The sequence below is a fragment of the Sipha flava genome, unplaced genomic scaffold (assembly GCF_003268045.1).
Source record: "Sipha flava isolate LNK unplaced genomic scaffold, YSA_version1 232_pilon_pilon, whole genome shotgun sequence".
Lineage (NCBI taxonomy): Eukaryota > Metazoa > Arthropoda > Insecta > Hemiptera > Aphididae > Sipha > Sipha flava.
Window position 1 is genome coordinate 979,314 of NW_020272869.1, and position 21,030 is coordinate 1,000,343.

The 21,030-nt window shown below is 29.2% G+C and overlaps 1 protein-coding gene and 1 non-coding gene across 2 annotated transcripts in view; one reads left to right on the plus strand and one right to left on the minus strand.

Annotated features, from left to right (window-relative positions):
- Window positions 1-21,030, plus strand: part of LOC112683661 (zwei Ig domain protein zig-8-like) — a 517,617-nt gene that overhangs the window by 477,836 nt on the left and 18,751 nt on the right. The gene's annotated exons all lie outside the window — the stretch shown is intronic.
- Trnag-gcc lies at window positions 10,128-10,198 on the minus strand. Its single transcript has one exon. It is a non-coding gene; the product is annotated as a tRNA-Gly (tRNA).

The following is a 21,030-nucleotide window of genomic DNA, read 5'->3' on the forward strand; positions in this document are numbered from 1 at the left end:
TTGTTCACTCCAACTTGAAATATTGGCCATTAATCTGAACCAATAATACTGCTAAGCAAATTGAAGCCATTGAAGCAGTTCAGAATAACTTTTTACGATTTATCTCCTTCAGCTTTAATATGTATAGGCCTCCTCATGGTTCTTACGACTTAGTGTTAAAATGTATCAATCTTTTTCCGCTTAAAAATAAACGCATTTTATTATTATTTAAATTTTTACATAATTTACTTTTAGGGAGTATCGATTGTCAAGAGATCCTTTCCCTTATTTGCCTTAAAATAAACTCCCTTAATACAAGAAGTAGTGATTTATTCTATTACATCTTTTATAAAACAAACTATATGAATAAACAATCCTCCTAATATCTTAATGGCTGCGGGTAATTCTATATATAGGCAATTCTAAACTTTTGATTTTGTTTAGCACTTCTTATTTTTACATCTTTGTTATTATTTACCTAATATATTCTCTTAATCTATTTATGTAACCTTATAATTGTATCATATACTTTAGCTCCTAATTATATTATTCTTAATCTTAAGTCATCTTGTTGTACATATATGAGATTTCACGTTCCTATTATGTATAATTATTATATATTACTGTGATTACGTAAAAATATTGCATAAGACTTACGTCTGTTTATATATACATATATAAATAAATAAATAAATACAAACATCTATCTACCATTGTTAATCATTGGCGAAAAACTGTTAACTGTGCCCCAAAGGTTACGCTTCCACCATTTCCTTACCCCTGGCTACTTTATTTACCCTGTGAATTCTTCTGCACCATCTCACCACCACCACCACCACCACCACCACAGTCCCCATCATCGTGATCATCATCACCATCATCGTTATCATCATCAGCACCAACACAAACATCATACTCTTTTACCCAATCAACCGCGTAGAACGATCCAGTATGCTTTCACATCACGATTTACACGGAACTGGGTTGTAAAGGGACACCACAAATTCCCCGATCATGTATTTAGAATCGCAGTAAAAATGCGGTCTATCCATTACTTTGTTGCAAACCTAGTAGTTTATTCACCTTCAATATTTTTTTTTTTTTGGTAAATAATTTCTTGCAAGTTTAAAATGATTGTTTATTCGCAATTAACCGTGGCAATAATAAAACTGTCATTTGTCCTATTTTTAAAAAGGGAGATATCATGGAGTGTAGAAATTATATAGAGGAATTTTCCTACTCAACATAACTTATAAAATGCTGTCTAATGTACTTCTGATCAGAATCAATCCATATATTATAGAAATAATAGGAGAATATCAAGATAAATTATTGATAGGGATATCAACAGTGGATCAAATTCATATAGTTAAACAATTAGCTGGGAAAATTCATGAGTTCAATAAAGATGTACACCTTATGTTCATTGATTACAAAACAGTTTACGATTCGATTAATAAAGAAAAACTATGGAATGTCGTGAGTCAAATGGGAATACTAGCGAAATTAATCAGAATTATAAAAGCATGTACATATGAATCCAAAAGTAAAGTAAGTTTTGGAAAAGAGATATCAGATGAGTTCCCAGTAACGACAGGACTCAGGCAGTGTACGCTCTTTCGCCAACTTTATTTAATATCGAATTAGAATCAGTTATGTAAAAGTTACTAATCCAAGCCAAAGGAATAAAAATTGACATCAATAATGAATTAACGCTGACGATATAGTCCTTATAGCTGAATCAGAAAATTAACTGAGAAATACAACTAACATCCTACTAAATTAAGGTAAAGAGATTGGTCTAAAGATACATGAGTCAAAAACAAAGTATATGAAATCATAATTACTAATTATTTAAAAGTTGGTGATTACAAAATTTGAAAGAGCACATAGCTTCAAGTACCTAAGAGCAGAGGTAAATGAAAATGTGAATAGTCATTAGCCACGAACCGGTTAAAAAACAACTTATGCCAATAAATAGATAGTACCATAGTCTAATGCCACTATTTAAGATTACTATCAATAAAGTCTAAAATAATGGTATACAAAGTCTTAGTTAAACCATTTGCTTTATATGCAGGTGGGTACATAGGCCACATAACAAAATCGGACAAAGGAAAGTTAGGAGTGTATGAAAGAAAGGTATTAAGGAAAATTTTCGGTCCAAAGAGAAATAACGATGAAGAGTATGAAATGAGAAACAACGAAGAATTAGATAATCTCTACAAGGAATCTACTATTATTGAGTTCTTGAAGAACACGAGAATAAGTTAGGTGAGACACGTAAGAAGATTAGAGGGAATGATTGGATTAATAGCTAGATGGAAACCCGGCACTAAGAGACCTAGAGGACGTCCAAGACAATGATGGATGGATAGATTACAAGAAGATTTAAAACTCCTAAACTTAAGGAACGTAGAAGAATGTACAAAAGATAGAGAGGGATGGAAATAATATGTTTTTGCGGTGATGTGCCTTAAAGGCCTGTAAAATTCCAGAAGAAGAAGAAGAAGAATAAAACGTTGATTACTACTATGTTTACGCACCTTGAGTACAACAGTCGCACCAAAAATAATTGTTTAGTTGTACATACAATTTATTTTACCTTTCATAAATTAAGATTAAAACCAATAGTTTTTTTTTTTTTTTTAAACTGAACGATTACATTACTTCTTAACATAAATCAGTCAAACAATTTTAATTAATTAATACATTTATATAATTATAAATTAATGTGTTAGTAAAATGTATGATTAATATATCAATCAAATGTTTTCATCCGATATGAGCCGATTGAAATAATAATAATTGTGTTTAAAATTTCATAAATTAGGATTTAATTAAATTGTATTCTATAACACTATAGTTTTAATTTAAGTTCCCCCATTTAAAGTTCGATTAATTTTCAATCGCATCACATAGTATGATTGAATTATTCAGCTTGTTGAAATTACGAAGGAAGGTAATCAACAATTATTTTGACAGCACAACCAAGCGTAATAACAAAATATAATACGGACTGAATACAGCAGATATATCTACTAAACGACTCATTTTCATACGCTCACCCAAATGAAAGCCGATTTATTATCAAGTAGTGATTTTATTTCATAAAATAAATTTATCATTATTTTTTATAGAACTGTAGTTTTCAGAATCTTATCCAATTGATAATATTAACGATTTATGTTTTTATAATCAATTGATCATTGGTCTCAGACTGTCGGTACAAGAAATATTAAGACGCTGATTGTGAAGGTTAGTTAAGTTAGTAGTTTCTTAACTTTTTAAAGTAATAATCAATCATCGTTTTCGATAAAAGATTCGTAATACATTGTCGCTATGAAATATAATAAAAAATTAAATATGATACTCAACATTACATAATACTCTTATATTCCACGCTGAATGTTGTCATTTTACAAAATTCCAACCGAAATACATCACTCGATACATAAATTGCATATGCTTGTGCTCAAATAAAGTCTTCAAAATTTAAGTAATTTATCATATAAATTGATTTTTAGAAACTAATAGTTATTTCGACGAAATAAACGAATAAATTGATGAAACGAAGAAAAGCCTAGGAATAATTTTCAAAACTTTTTTTCTTAAAACCGATTTTTTTTTATTCCAGAAATCTGATTAATAAGTGACAATAAGCTTAATTGATAAATAATGATAATAATAACAGGAAGAAACCTTCCAATAGAGGTAATTTTTCAAGTAAAAATGTTCAAACCGAAACCGATAAACCGACTTGGTCCTTTTACGTTATTATTAATTGTTTAAAGGATTTAAAATCTTTTAATGTGATCTTCAAATAAATGAATTTCATGTATTATAAACGTATTAGGTTTGATATTAGATTGGTTTCACTGGTTTAACTGCCACAACAGTCCAAAAAATTCGAGTTTACTTATAGATGGGGATGAGGAATATTACTTTTTTCAAGTTCATATACTAAAAGTATGATTTTACACGGATATCCTACAATCGACTGTCCGAACGAGTAAAATATCTTTTCGGAAGCTATCGTCACACACGCAGATGAACAACACACAATAATGATCACTTTAAACGTACACACGCGTACGGTCGAGCGGTGGTCATCTGTCGGCTATTAATTGCACCGAGTCCATACACATCCACCACCGCTGGCTGCCGTCGAGTGAAGCGAAAGGTTCGGGTGGATCGTCGTGTAGCGAATGTTTTATCGGCGGCCCGTCGTCGGCTGAAACGTTTTGTTCTCCGGGAAAACTTTTCACCCGAAAGACGGCTGTGCACACGTGTATGCAACGTGTGCGTGTATGGTGCGCGGGCGGGTTCGAGAAATATATTGTACGTGTAACCAGAAGCGTATTCCGCACACTTACGGTGTGCGAGAGCCGTGTACCGAAGACCGAGCGCGTTGTTTCGGTACGTTTAAAACGCTGGCGGCTCGCGAAAACTTCGACTTCTTCTCCGACCCGGCTTTTACTTTCGACGTTCCGCGAGCAACTCAACTTTTAAAACGTACCGGATAGGCGTGCTAGCGAGCATGCAGAGTAGTCGTATAAATAATAACGCGTATACGTTACGTACAACGGTGGAGAGGTGTCAGACGATGTGTGTGTACCGATACGGAACTATTTTTTCTTCTTCTTCTTATGTGTAGACATTGGTTACGTTTTTATTTTTTTTTTTTTTTATCTCGGAGACTTAACTCTTTTCAGACTAAAGTTTTCACACGATCCGACGTTTATTACATTATAATACAATGTTATAATGCGTATAGTATTATATCGAAAAACGCTATTCATCGCGCATCAACGTGCTATTATTCCTTTTGATCGGAACATACGTCCCTCGCAGACGTTACGAAAACGCTAAATTATACATTATGCTTCCGTGACGTTGTAAAGTTGTAAAGCGTATAAAAAAAGGAAAATGGTATAAATATTTGTTTCTAGGACACATTTTGTAGTTACAAACGCTAATAATATACAAAAGTATTTATAGCGTAATAGTTCGTATACCTCTCGATTATTTTATCACTGAAAGTGTCCCGCGAACTTTGCATGTGCACAATTCGGGTGAAATGTCAAACGCGTATAATTGTGGAAATTGATCACAGTACAAAGTTGTATCATTAGCAGTTGGGAATGTATTTAAATCTTACCTCCTACGATGTACTTAAACATTCGAGATTAATGAACCTGTAAGTTACTCCGTTAAGTACTTCTTATGGTCCTCCCTCGGGGCACTATACTTGGCCTTTTACTCTTTATAATTTTTGTAAACGGCCATTAGAGTTTACAAAGTACAAGATAAGGTCTCGTGGTAAACGTAGTGTTTTTAATGGAAATTGATTTTTTCTTAAAATAACTTGGCATGATCGATTATCGGTGTTAATATTTCTCAATATTTTATACGCAAAGTGTTCGGTTTGCCATGGTGTCAATGAATTCCAGTTTTTACACAATAAATTATTTTTATAGTTGATAAAATAATTGTTTGAATACACGAAGAACATTTCTGATATTGGTTCTTTTATTGATACAGTTTCAAACACGTATTGGAATCTATGATTACGGTTTATCGATCACCACGGCTATCGGTGGGGTAATTTGTAACCTTTAAAATGCAAAGCTTATAAAATGTTGTAACAATAATACGCAATACACATGATTGAATTTATTGTTTATTTTTTGTTTGTTTATTAATTATTTGACATTTTTGACAGTGCGATGTTTCCTTCACACACTGTACTGAAATTATAATACAAGGTATAATAAAATGTGCCGTCGAATTATTTCATAAATATTTCAAAAATAACTCTTATATGTTACATATAAATAACTGTTTTTTTTTCCTGTTTAATGCATTGGAAATAATTAAATATTTAATTTTAATTAAAATCAAATGGGTAAACGGTAGGCCAGGAAATGAACTTTAGTCCAACACAATTATATTTCAAATGAAATAAAAAATTACGGCTAAGGAGAAAAAAACCTTGTTTAATTTTGTGCGATCTATATCTCATCATTTAGAAATAATAATAATTTTTTATGACCCGTAAATTAATGTAATAATAATCATTGGCTGTGGGTAATTGGTACGCGTGTTTTGATTTTGCTTATCTCTATTTTAATATATCATAGTATTATTTCATGTGGCCCGAAAACTATAATATTATATGATATAATATTATATATTATGATATAATAGTATTCGTATACAAAACAAGTATAGATAAGAGTGCCTCGGTGTAGATATTCTAATTTAGCCTCTATAGTACAGATAAAATGAATCCCTATAGCCGACTGCTATCGAAAAAGTTAACATTTGAAGCCTATCAATGACATGAACTTGCTGCTCGATGTCTTTCTAAATCACGTTTACTGGAAGAGTGGAATACATATTGTATATATATATATTTTATAATTACCTGGTCCTACAAAACAAGCTTGACTGTTAAGATAAATATGAAATCTATCATTTTTGTTAGTTCATTATTGAAAATCGCCAAAACAAGGGAAACTATGAACTATTTTAGTAATAAAAATAGATTAATAAATTACATTTAGGTCTTTAGATCTGTCGTTGCAAATACTTGTATGCTTTAATCAGTTTTTTTTTGACAGTTCATTTTTGTCTTTGTATTCATAATTTAAGTAATTTAAATGTTATTATAAAATGTACTCTTATTATTTTATAATTCTAGTTTAACTAAATGGGATTATATTTTAGCGAACATAAAAATAAATAGTGCTTATTTGATAGGTATACACTCTACATATATAATAATTGGTTTGTTGAATAATTACAATTTATCAATTTTTTTTTAATACCTGCACCGTTATGATATTAAAACATTCCCACCCAATCCAATATATGTACATATACCTAATATTGACTAACTATTTATAAATCGTTATAATACGTTAATAAATGTAATTGTTGACGTAATAACCTTGACGTGCATAAAACATCGTAGATCATTGAAAAACCAGAACAGTTGTGCAGAGTAGGTGTTGTCTTATGAATATTGTCGTATAAATTCATTATATTATTAATTCCTGCAAAAATAAAATTATTGGAATGGTTAAAACTTTTGGAAACATTTTGATCAACGCCTATAACAAATACAAATATAACTTAGGTAGGAACCTACGTAATTTAATAGAATATTTTTATTGTTTTTTTCCATATGTTATTTAAATCAGTAAATTTTAAATCAAGATTTTATATAGACTAAACAATTTTTCTTCCGTTCCTGAGGATACATCTATTAAATAAACTACTGTTCAAGTGCTATTTAATTATCGGTTAACTCAACATGAGATTGATGTATCTTTATTATTATAGGTATATGTTTAGGTATATACTGTAGTGGATAAACGTCATTATTTTTGATAATGATTTCAAGCCTTTCTCAATATCTAAACTGATGGAAAGAGATTGATAGAGGATTATAGAGGATATATGTACCCTTTATTATATATTTATAAAATAATAAAATATAAAAAAATAAAATATTTTCATCCGGGAGTATATCCGACACTACTGATCTGTTCCAATACGGTTTTTGTGTTTTAATATTTATTTCTTAGCAAAATACATGTTTATGGTTAATTAAAATATAACGGGAAGAAGAAAGGTGACCTATTTCTGGACAGTACTATTGAACATTATCTCGACATTTATTCGCAGAGTTGTCACAATAACTCTCCCAGATTCCCCATCCCAGGGAATGGATTCTGTAATGTATGGGACAGGAATGTTCCTTTATTACGGCAAGTACAACTAATTGCCATATCTTGATTTATACAATCATTTCCTTTTAGTTTAAAATAGCAGAATTTTATTTCTCTAGTTAAGAAATCCTAAGATAAAAGTTTAATTCGAAAATGATTTTGTTATACTAACTAATTATATTTATGCTTATTTATTTCAACCTAAATAATTTTAGGAATGTCTGTTTGTCCTGCCGATTTATTTATTCAAAATAAATATTTAAACTAAGAACAAATAAGAAAAATAATATTTTTTTGAATTTCGGAAGAAAAATTGTATAATATTATAATAATCTATCTATTGTATAATTTTGAACAACGAAAAAATTGAATGAAAACAAATAATATGTTCTGCAATTACCGTACAACTAACGTTTAACGAATGTTCGTCGTAGTAATAAAGTATTGTAAAACAAAAGCAAAAAAAAAAAAACAATAAATAAATATAATTGGTACATAGAAAAAAAAAATGGGGAGCGGTGGATTCAAAAAAATAGATCACAGTATAATAATAATAATATATGCGTGTGTACCGTACTCATTCATAATCATTTTTTCCTGGTCATATTTTAAATATTTGCCGGTCGCTTATTATACACATACGTAGTACCTATACATCCGTGAGCATTCAGTAGTCGGATAACCGGCGGAGTGTTAAATTATTCGTACGCCGAGCATATTTACGATACGTCGGATTCCATCGTCATACGCACGTGCGTTTTTGAGACACCCCTGCGGGGACTTCAATCCCTTCGAACGTTTTGCTCGTTAAAAATGATGAATGGCCGTTTTCCAATATCGTGTTTCCGGGAATCAGCGAGTATGTTTTTGCATTACGATATGTTTTGCATGCACGTGCACACGCGCGCACACGTTAAATATAATATACGAGTATAAATATGTAGGTACTTATCACACTTCGTGGAAATAGAAAAAAGATGATAGGGAAAAAATGAAGGAGATAGAAAGGAGGAGAGAGTGACAGAGGTAGGGCATTTACAGGATGTACGTGAAGGTTAAAAAAAAGCGCATACGCGCGCATCGTTTTGATATTTATACGTTTGGGATGGACAATTTATTCGAACGGACTGTGAAACATAGAATTATGTCGTTCGTACTAGACACAATATATTTTATCGTCATAAATTGCGTGTATAGTTATGTCAGTGGCGTAACCAAGGAGAGGCTGAGTGGGCTACAGCTCCTCCCGAAATGTTAAGAAAATTATATTAATGGTCTATAAAAATCTCTAAAAAAGTAAAAATATTTAAACATTTTAGTATTGACATTTTACAGCTATCTGTGGTTATAGGTATTTAATGCCTATAATATTGTACATCGGTTGCAAATCGCAAGTCACAAATTTAACTTCAGAATCAAGACTTATCGAACTCGCATTATTATCTATTCATAGAGACATTGAAATTTTAGATGATCCAATATTTGATACATTATTAACAACGAAAAGGCTCAAAGATTAAAATTGTCACTTAAATGTTTTGTCATTTATTAATAAAATTAATTAAAAATGTTAAAAGGAATTAAATACGTATTGTTAATTATTTGAATTCATTATATTATATATTCATGTATATTAAGTAGGGGTTTGTTTTATTATATAAAATGTTAGTCTATTATATTATATCCTATTAAAAAAAAAAAAAAAAAATTCAATGCTATTTTTATTATATTTTTTTTAATATGTAATACGTATAAAATAATTTCTTTTATATTAAGAAAAAAAATACTAAAAAATATAATATCCTAAGTATTTAAAGTATACAAGAGTATTATTAAATCAATATATGTTAAAGGTTATAGGAACCAAAATCTAAAATATAACTTTTGAATCACATGTTATACTTATTGAAGAGCCTATGATTCTTAGTTTTCCTGAGTAGTGGTAAAAATATGCAGTAGCGCGTGGAGCTGTTTCGTTTCTTTGTTGGATAACTATGGATTAAAGATTGTTTTCGAAACCGGGAACCTATAATCCTACTCGAATTTTTCAAAAAATTTTATACGATTATATTTGTTGTACGATTATTTGTCACAATACGTTCTAATTCAATTTAATCAATGATACAGTTATTGGATAGCTCGGGACAAGGGACAAGTAAATGATTAAAAATGTTAGTAACTACTACTACTATTGACTTTGTATAAAGTTTGATAACGAGTACGTCAGTATTTTTAAAATACGCGTTTTGCTATAGATTATAATATATTTCGAAAAAAATTCTATTAGATTCTTAAAATGTAGAGGTAGCAAAATAATTAAAAATAAAAAAATTTTTATATAACAATTAAGTTAGAATAAAAATACAAATATAGATGTTGAGGTGGAGGAAGAAGGAATAAAAAAACTTATGCATCAGCCGGGAATCGAACCCGGGCCGCCCGCGTGGCAGGCGAGCATTCTACCACTGAACCACTGATGCTTGATGTTCCTTCACTTAATTATTGTATGTAATTAAATAGGTATTTTATTCCTAATAGTAAAAAAAGTAAACAAATGGTTTAATGGTTATTAGTTATGAACATTTTAAATTCCATCCGGATGTAAATAAACAAACAAAATTGAAATATTTTCTTCGATCACTAACACAGATTTCTCTTACGGTTCTACAATAACCGTATACAATAACATTATAATACTCCAATGATTTACAATTTTATGCACACTCATATTAAATGTTATATTAATATACTTTTACTTCGCAAGTGAAATAACGCAAATTTACTTTGTTCAACATTCTTTCTCGTTTTATTTATAGATTTACTCAAATACAATATTGTTCCAAAATAGTAGAAGTTCAAAAATACCACATTAGTTACCAACTTAGTTATGCTTTTTAATACTGTGAACATAAAACGATGACTATTGGTGTTTGGGAGTTACCCTTTTCCGCCAAAAAAAGTTTGGAAACCATAAGTTTTAATTTTTAAGCAATATTGAATATATGTTATGGTATGTGTAAAAGACATTTGAAATGTATAGGTACACTGATAATCTTCGATAATTGTTAATAATCTTCGATAATAATGGTTAATAATAACGGTACACTGTTTGATACACTGTATTATAGTTTATTTATAATTCGCACACAATAATTATCTAACAAATGTTAAATTCTTATATTTCCAATCAGTATCTGTTCTATTTGTCACCAGACTAACGACACTTCAACGTTCTTACTTATTTACCGTTCTTAAATGGAATTAGTTGTATGCAAAAGAGGTAAAACAATGTTGATTTTTTATGGGTTTAAATATTATACTATCAAAATATATATATATATCAAAATTAACAATGCTCAAAATAATATAAAAAAAGTTCCAAAAAACAAAAAAAATATTAAACCATTTAAAAAACTACAGAAGGCGCAATTACAAAAAAATAATTCCAATGAAATTAGTAGGTACACTTTTTTCAAAACTATTTCTTTTAATTATAATATTTTTTAAAACCTGACCTATACATACGAATGTAATTTTTTTGAAACTTTACATATACTTGTATTATAATTTATATTTTTTGTAACATTTTTAAATATTATGTAACATCATAGAATTTTATATCTGGAAGACCCGTTGCATATTTAATTCTTTATTTATATAATTATTGTTTATGTATAGTGTATACCTCTTGTCACCGATATTCGTACCAGGCACAACGCACTGCACTAATTTAATTATAATAATAATAATTATCATTGATCAAGGTCCAATAATAATCGGATGAACCACAATTGTTAAATTATATAAAATTGGCACTCTCCGTTCGATGAGCAAGCCAGAGTATCAACATTAGTTTTATTTTTATTAGTATTGTTTTTTAAACTCAAAATGGAGTAGAAGAGTTTATTCTCTTCCGTGGTGTTATGCCGACGAGTAAATTATAATTAAACAAATTATGTATAAAATGTATGTATATCTGATTATTATTATTATTATTATTCTATACCGTATATATATTGGTATATTGACCGATATAATTAAAGATCAAGTGAAGATGTGTTCCTCTGGAAACGGTGAACATTTATTATATTTCTGTCATGTTTTGTGAGTTTTGGCTCATATTCTACATCTTTACAGTTTGTTTTTCTTGGATGTATTTTTACGCCCGTCCTAGCTTTATCCATAAATAAATTATACTAATATACCTAATAATCTCATTATAATTGTTTTTTTAATTATATTTACAAAATTCCTTATGTTTCCAAAAAAAAAAAAGATGTACAATAAACAATATATAAAATCTTATGTATTCCGATTTCAAAATCTCGGTCGTAGGTTGGCGACCGTGAACAATGGTTTCGCCAATACGAAATACGACACAAAATCGAAATACGTCGCAATTTAAAAATGACGATATGTGTTTTTTCAAAACTTTATCGAGACAATATTTGACCTATACTTGTTTTATACTTTATAAATAGTTAAGTATAATGGACATATTATAATATGAAATTATGTAATATTTTAAAAACTCTAATACAATTATGCCTATATTCGACTTAAATATTATTATCTACTTGTATTAAAATTGATAATGAAAGAATATGTTACATTGTATAATATGTAAAATTGTACATAGTTCCTAAACGTCTTTTCGCAAAAATACATTTTGGCCGAAACGGGAATCATACTTTATCGTTTCTGGCGAAATAGGACTATGCGTAAATCAGGGAACCAGATTTTTAGCGTAAACGGGATATGCGCTGATGTTTGGATCTTATCATCAATACGGAATAGTAATGAGTATTTCGAAAATCTAAAAAAAAATTTTGAGTATCACAACTTTTATACTTATATATTTCACAGTGAATCTACTTCTTCTTCTTCTGGTCTGTTAATATGGACCATTAAGGTCCTTTGCCGCTTCCACAATACATTTCCACTGATCCCTATCCGTTGCATTGTCGATGCTGAAGGTGTTCTTTATTTTTGACAGGTCTCTCTTCACCGAATCAAACCATCTCTGTCATGGTCTCCCCAGGGGTCTCTTTCCACTATAACCTTCCGTCTGAGACATCATTCTACCCGCTACACGTGGCCTGCCCATTCTATTCTCTTACTTCGAATGAATTGACATATACTTGGATTGCTAAAAAGTCTTTGTATCTCGTCATTTCTTCTTCTTTCGAATATCCTTGAATTCACATTATACACTGGCCCATATATTTTCCTCAACATTTTCCTTTCGAAATTTGAGAGTTTTTCTTTATCTCCTTTTGTACTTGCCCATATTTCACATGCATACGTTGCTATGGGGCGCAAATATGTAAAATATAACCTCTCTTTCGTTCGGCACGATAGAAGCATTGATGAGAACATCTCTTCCATAGCGTAATAGCTTCTATTTGCTGCGCACATTCTAATCTTGATTTCATTGTGCATATTATTTTTCTCATTAATATTTACACCCAGATATTTAAACTCTTCCATTTGCTCGAATGAGTATCCATTTACCTTGATATTATTCTTTGGAGTTACCTGACTAGACATAACCATATATTTTGTTTTGGCTTCATTAACTAGTAATCCCATATTATGACTAGCTATGAATAGTCTCTTTGCTTTTTCTTCATTTTCTTTCTGAAAAATCCTAGAATGACGATGTCATCCGCTTACGCTAAAACTGTGTTTACCCCAATTATTTCCATATCTTGTTCCTTCTGGATGTCTCTTATCACTTTTTCAAGCGCCAAGTTAAAAAGTACCGGCGATAATGCATCTCTTATAGTGAATCTACAATAAATAAAAAAAATCGATACATTTGCGTATCAAATAACATAATATTCAGGACAATAAGTCTTTCAAGTGTTTTTATTAGTTAAAATTAGAACATTGTACAAATATTTTACTTTCCTTGGTATGCTTCGAAGAAATCCACTTTACACCTATCTCTAAATAAAAATTAAAATAAAACCACATATTTTAAATCAAAAGAAAAACTATTTCATGTTACAATCGAAGATAAAAACTAAAAGTACATTTAATAAATATATTATCTTATCTAATGTATGTAATTAGGCCTGGCCTATATAAAACTTAAATAAGTAAAATAAATAAAAAATAAAATATAAGAAATAAACAACAAGTTATATTTTCAATAACATGAATATTACGTTATAATAGTAAAGAAAACTTCTATAAGTTCTAAGAAAAAAAATAATTTTAGTTTTAGAAAATATCAATTATTTTGTAAACAAGAGATCACATACTTAAGACTTAAAAACTCAAACATATCTTTAATAATTGCAATAAATATATTACAGTGATGCATACATTCAGTTCTATATAATTTTTATAAGGCTCAAAACATCTTTCAATGTTTAAAATGTATAAATTACGTATTTTTGGTTTTAAAACTAATTTGTTATTTCTCTGAAGCATACAAATCGATTTTTTGGCAATTAAAAATTATATTACAACAAAAAAGATATATCTTAAACAACTAACTAAAATTTCAAATAGTGTACAATCGAATACAGATATATATTTCAAAATACCTTAAATTTTCCGAGTTTTCTAATACGTTTTCTTAATAATATACTTCTTTAAAGTCAACACGTTTGTATTGGTTTTGGATACTTTGATTTGTTTCTACCGCAGTCCTATACATTAGTTTCTTATTTTATCCTTATCCCAAGACATACTGCCGAGTAACTCAACTGTGATGTCTCTTATTTATCACTTCGACTTGCACGGTATAGTTATATATACGTCTCGTGGGAAAAAGAAAATAAAATAAAACCTTTCACTGTACCCCAAGTATTCTCTTATTATCCAAAGAAAATCCATTTTCTACAATATCGATATCCCCTATCTATTTAATTGTCTGTCCGTGGCTTTCATCATCTTGCCATATGGTCCAACTCGAATCGTGAAATAATAAAACTAATATATTATACAACTTTATATTGCATAGGTAACATAGTTTGTTGAATACATTTTCGCTATTAAGATTTAATTATTTAACATTCATCGGATCATTTAATTTGTCTGGCATAGAAATTGTGTTAAATCAGAAATGAATGTAACCTTGATCATTTTTTTTTTTTTTTTATGGTCAAATGATCAGCAACAAATAGTGAGGATTTACAATATTCAAGTTTTTATATTTCTGTAAAATACCATAATACTCAATGCCGTATTCAGGAATACTTGTTATTGAAATGATTGATCAGTTCGGGTTTCAACCTATATTACTGAATAGCAACAATAGTTAATGTTGTTTGTTGCTTTATCAGTTTTTAATTTTAACGTTAGTCATGAAATAGTGTATCGCATAAAATTGGTAATGCCTATGCTGTAAAAATATTTATTGTACCTATAGAAAATACAAAAAGAAAATAAGAAAATAAATCTATTGTAAATTATAAAACTCAAATATAAAAATATATCTTTCGAACAATATAAAATCATTATAATTGGTAGTTAAAAATTAATTTAAATAAATTTAAGAATAATTCGTTTTGACAAACGGATGTATGCATTGAATTTTTATAAGCATGATTTAACGTTTAATTTTGAATTTATATTTATATAATTTATTCTGTTCTCATTTCATCTGCAACTTTCAAAAAAAAAAAAAAAAAATACAAATTATACATATAATATATATTTCACATGAGTATATAAAACATGATCAGTAAATTATTTCTATAATACATTTCGGGGGTTTTGTGAAGGAAACAACAACGTATTCAAAGTCAAAAATAAATAAACTTAAGTGCTTTTAAGTGTTTTAGGATGTGAAAATTACTATCCAGTGGCGTAGCCAGGAAGGGGTTTTGGTTTTGTGACCCCCCCCCATTAGTTTTTATTTAATCATTTTTTTAATTATTTAATTCCCTGTATGTACAACGTCGTTGATAGTTGACTGTGGTAGACAACCGATGGTGACCAATTATAGAACAATAAATTTCTCATTTTGTGTTGTTCCTCTGTGACTAATTACGATGCATACACATACGGTGTGTTCTTATTTGAAAAATGGTACTAACAATATAATAGTGTGTACATAACATCATATTGATTATTAGACTATCGATATTCTATGTTATCAATTTATCATGTACGAAAACGGTTTTTTCTCTCATCATAAGTCTGTATTTATTTTAAATACCCCAAAAAGAAATAATGTTTTATCCGAATCAATAGGACGCGTATGTTCTTCATTCATTCATAATCGTTTGAAACTATTATGTCCAACAAGATGGAAAGACCGACATGACTCAATAATTATTTTTCTCGAGTTATTTGATACAATAGTTGATAGTTAATCAGAAGTTTGTACTTGGCTTAATAAGGATGCTTCATCAGGAGCATACCGATTGCTGTGTGCTATAAGAAAACCAAAATTTATACTAACAACTTATATACTAGGGCACGTGTTAAGTTTGAGTTTACGACTATGTATGTTTCTTCAGACAAAGAATATAGATCTGGTTGAAGCTATTCATACCGCTGATGATGTAGTAAATATAATCAAACAACTAAGATTAAATGATAAAAGTGAATTTAAAATTATATTTAATAATGTAAAATCTAAATGCGATGTCTTAAACATTGAAATATCTATTCCTCGTATAACTAATATCTAAGCAAAAAAACAGATGTAATATTCAGGTTGATTTGCCTGAGGATTATTACAGAATATCTAGAATATCTTTATTCGTTCCATTTATAGATCATTTTTTAAATCAATTAAATGATCGATTTTTATTTCATTGACCTATAATTGAAAATAATGTTATTTTACCACCATCCAATAGTATACAATATGAAGAAAAAATTAAGCAGCTAGTTGACATGTATCAAGGTCATTTAGATTACAGTGTGTTAGCAGCTGTGAATGAAATTAAAATTTGGCAAAAAAATCTACAGGCACTAAAAACGCTCTAATAAGAACTAATAATGCTCTTAAAAAATGTAACATATCAATTTTCCTTCTACTTTCAAACTTTTACAGATTTTAGCAACTCTTCCTGTTACAACTGCTAACAGTGAACAATTTTTTTCAACATTAAAAAGATTGAAAACATATTTGCGAAACACCACATGTGAAAATAGGTTAAATGGTTTGACAATGGTGAATATACACAGTGATATAATGATAAACTCTGATGATGTCCTAAATAAATTAGCGATCAAAACAAGAAAACTACGGTTGATGTAAGTTTTAATGTAATTAAAATATTGTGTAATTTTAAATGCTTTAAATAAAGTACAAGAAAATTTAAAATAATATGTTATATGTATACCTACTTATTGTATAGACCTAAGCCGTAAATCTCCCATTGAAAATCCTGGCTACGCTACTGTACGCAAATATTATGTAAACTTATCCGACGAAAATTATGGACTGCTTTGAACTACGTAGTAAAATAAATGAGGATGTAGTTTTTTTTTTGTTTTTCAAGGTTTATTCAATGATCCAAAGTCAAAATATTTACTCAGTAACCACCTTAATGTACACAGTATATACGTTCTCAAATCGGTCATGCATTAAACATTGAATCGAGGTAATTTTTATACATGGCGGAATCTCAACACCGAGAGTAAAAATCATATTATTCTCGTATGTTATTAATATTCTCATTGGCCATGAAAATATCATTTTTCTGGTTCACTTAAATCTTAATGGTGTATTTAATATAGGATTTTAAAATTAAAATAACTATATTCAATTTAAAAAAAAAAATAAATAATAATTTTTATTCAAACATCACTCAACCAATAATATTATGTATACATGGGAGTGTATACTTATATATAGATGTTTTTAGGATTCAACTGGAAAAATAAAATGATACATAAGTTTTTTCTCCAAAATGATCATTAATATTCTAAGACCTTGCCAAAAACATGGAGGTCGCTAAGCTCCTCGGTCGATAAACCACAATCTAAATGGTAATGAAGAACCTTAGAATAAATGACAAGAGAATATTATTTAGTGTAGAGTAAATAATGCAAAAGCATTATTTACACCCATAGTTTTCTATTCATGAATAACTTATAAAAATACATTCAAAATAGCTTCTAAAATATGGTGTTTATAAGTATTGAATTATATTTTTTATTGGTTAATACGATTTTTTTTACAAAAAATATATTTATTTATTAGGGTAGTCTTCTGGTGCGCTTAAACGATCTGATGAGCAAAAAAACAGTGACTTGAATCAATATTATTAGTTTGTAATTTAAAAAGACAATTTACATGTATCATATTATACAGAACAGAAAAATGTATATAATGCGTCAATCTAAAAGGTCTACGCACCACAATCGTATAGATAATTCCATGTGATAAAACAACAATAATTTACTTAAGTTTTGTGCTTATATATACTCTAAATTAATTAAGAAATCTATTTTATACATCCATAAGTAGTTAAATTGGTAGACAATTAACGGATTAAGTTTAGAAATATTCTCAAAATTAAAAAATAATTGAAAATAACTGTTATTGTAGCCTAGTCGTACCAATACGTGTATACATGACGATGAAATGGAAAATCAAAATACGTAAAAAATTTTCATGTTTAAACAAAATATTTCAGTTCATGCGATTTTAAGGCTATGATTTTAATACGATTGTTTTTTTTCGAGAAATAAAAATAAATTTTACTGTTTTTTTTACACTGAAATTATTTCACGATTATTGTCCAACAGTATTTACATTTTTGTGGAATTTAATACTTTTTTTATGAGTAGCGTTAAAAAAACTTCATTACCTTTTTATTATCAGTTTCATTATATTTTAATTATGATTATGTTAATTAAGGACGTAATATTATTATATTTGTTCAAACGTTGTAGACTTCAATTAGTTCTAAAAGTGCAACTGATTATTAAATATATATATTTATTATTTATTGAAACGACTGTATAAATATTATATTAAAACCAAATCGTTCAAATAATATTTTTTATCATTACTATTTTCTGTCTCCGTATTAAATTCGTTAATGTTTTAGCTAACCTAAATATTGGTTTAGGTATATATATTTACATTGCATTATGTAAAATATTGTACTCAATGAAAAAAACATAACGTCAAAAATAATATTACAATATTAATATTTTTCAAGAAGTTTTAAAAGTATAATAACGGTCTACATTCAAGAAAATCATTAACTCAATTCGCATTGACCGTACGATCAATAACTACACAACTTTGGAACATAAAAGAATAATTACCGCCTAAAATATGTACATAATGTTAAGTCCCGTGAATATATTAGTATTTCCTCTAAATAGAAAACAATTTAAGCAACCGAAAAACTGACTTAGTGGTAACACGCAACTAAATTCTGCTTGATTTGACACCTGTATAGAATTCATACAGAAACTTTCCCTAACATAAAATGATATATTTTCCATTTATTGTTACCCCTCCCCTCAACCCATACGGTTAAATTATTATAAATATTATTTTTACGGTTCTGCTCGGTTTACGAATTTAAATCTAAAAAATCGTGGTACCGACATAAATATAAACAAAATATACAAGATTGTACGAAATCAGTGTTTGGTGTTCGGCCTTTATAAAACTAGGACGAATCAGTATTCAGTTCTAGGTGGTGTAGATTCTATAAAATGTAATATTTACGACCGATATGATTTCCATGCACACGCCGGCACAACTTTACAACCTTTTCCGACGCAAATTGCTATAATATGTAAAAGTGTCCGTGGCTAATGGGAACTCTCATTTTCCTCGAGGGTAGTATATACCTATGAACGTGATACCAGGTAGAACGTCTTAAAAATTCGTTGAATATCGTTACGTTTACTTTTACCGGAGTACCGATGTTATATTATGGACCGCAGTCGTAGTTTTGCGTTTTTCATTCATCGAATTATCTACAAACGTTTAAAATCTGTTAACACACGACATTGTGACCGGGAAGTAATGTTAAAAAAAAAATAAAAAAATTTAACAACCGTTTGCTCGGCAATAATTCTTGCCCTTCTTGCCGCACCCCAAAAAAAACTGTACTTAAATTATATACACGTAAACACCAGTGTATCGTATTCGCGTGATAATAATAATAACAATAATTGCCCTCTTTGGCGGTCATACACGATGGTTCTTAAAGTATAATATACAAACCCTTCCACTGTATGACATTAGCTTTCTGATGGCACTCTACGGCGCTCGTTAACAATAGCCTCTCTGCTACCGTGAAATGCCACGACGACGATATTGCGTGTTATCGTGTTAAAAGTCAAATGTATATTATAAAACGCTATAACCACCATACTGTCATGACGACATGATTATTTAGTTGACGATATCGATTTTTCTTCACTTATAGAATATAATTCTCGTTTGTCACCCTTTAATCATAGTAACCTTACCCTGTGCCCAACTTAATGGTCGAAGATCTCAAAAGAATTTGCAAACACTCTGTTTATAACTATGGTTTGAACGAAGAAAATCATAAAAAGACCACCACACACAGCTACGCACGCATAATGTTGGAAAATTGAAAGAGTGGTTAATTAACGTAGACAACAATGCGAAATTAACAGATCAAATTGTACAATTAATTGAACAATTACTGTTACTCTCTCATCCACTGCTAGCGCACGAATCTGCGTTGTACAACATTTGTGCACGCACTTGTGTGAAACGTTCGGATTTACATAATATTACAATAAGTATTCCTAAAACGGCATAAAAACCTTAATATTTTTAAGGCGTAAATCCTGGAAAATAGTCTAACAACACTGTTCGTCGTAAACACTAATGAACTACTATTACGGTGGATATTATTATTGGTTTTCAAGATTTCGTTATACTATAATTGGTAAGTATATTTTCTAATCAAAACGTGTATAGGCACTATAATATTCAACGTTTCGTCTGAATAATTTGTATGCAATAAAACGAACTTTATTTATTTTACCACGGGTTAAAACGAATTGATTTATACGGCTACTTAATTATTTCACAGAAAACCAATTAAAACAGCGTGTATTCGTTTAGTGCCACAAACCATCTACATTGAAATACATATCTGAATAGTTTACTTCTGGAACTCAGGGATTGATCCAAGTCAAGATAATGAAGGATAGGATATTTTTAAAATTCTAAGGGCACACATTTGAGATTACACGTTACCCAGTTTCTACCACGGTCCAAATTAAATTTTAATTAACTCAATTAATTTTTAATAAACTTTAAACCGTGACTGATACGTCAAAGACTAAAGCATCAAACTCGTATCTTAGGTTTTTTTTTTTGTGATAA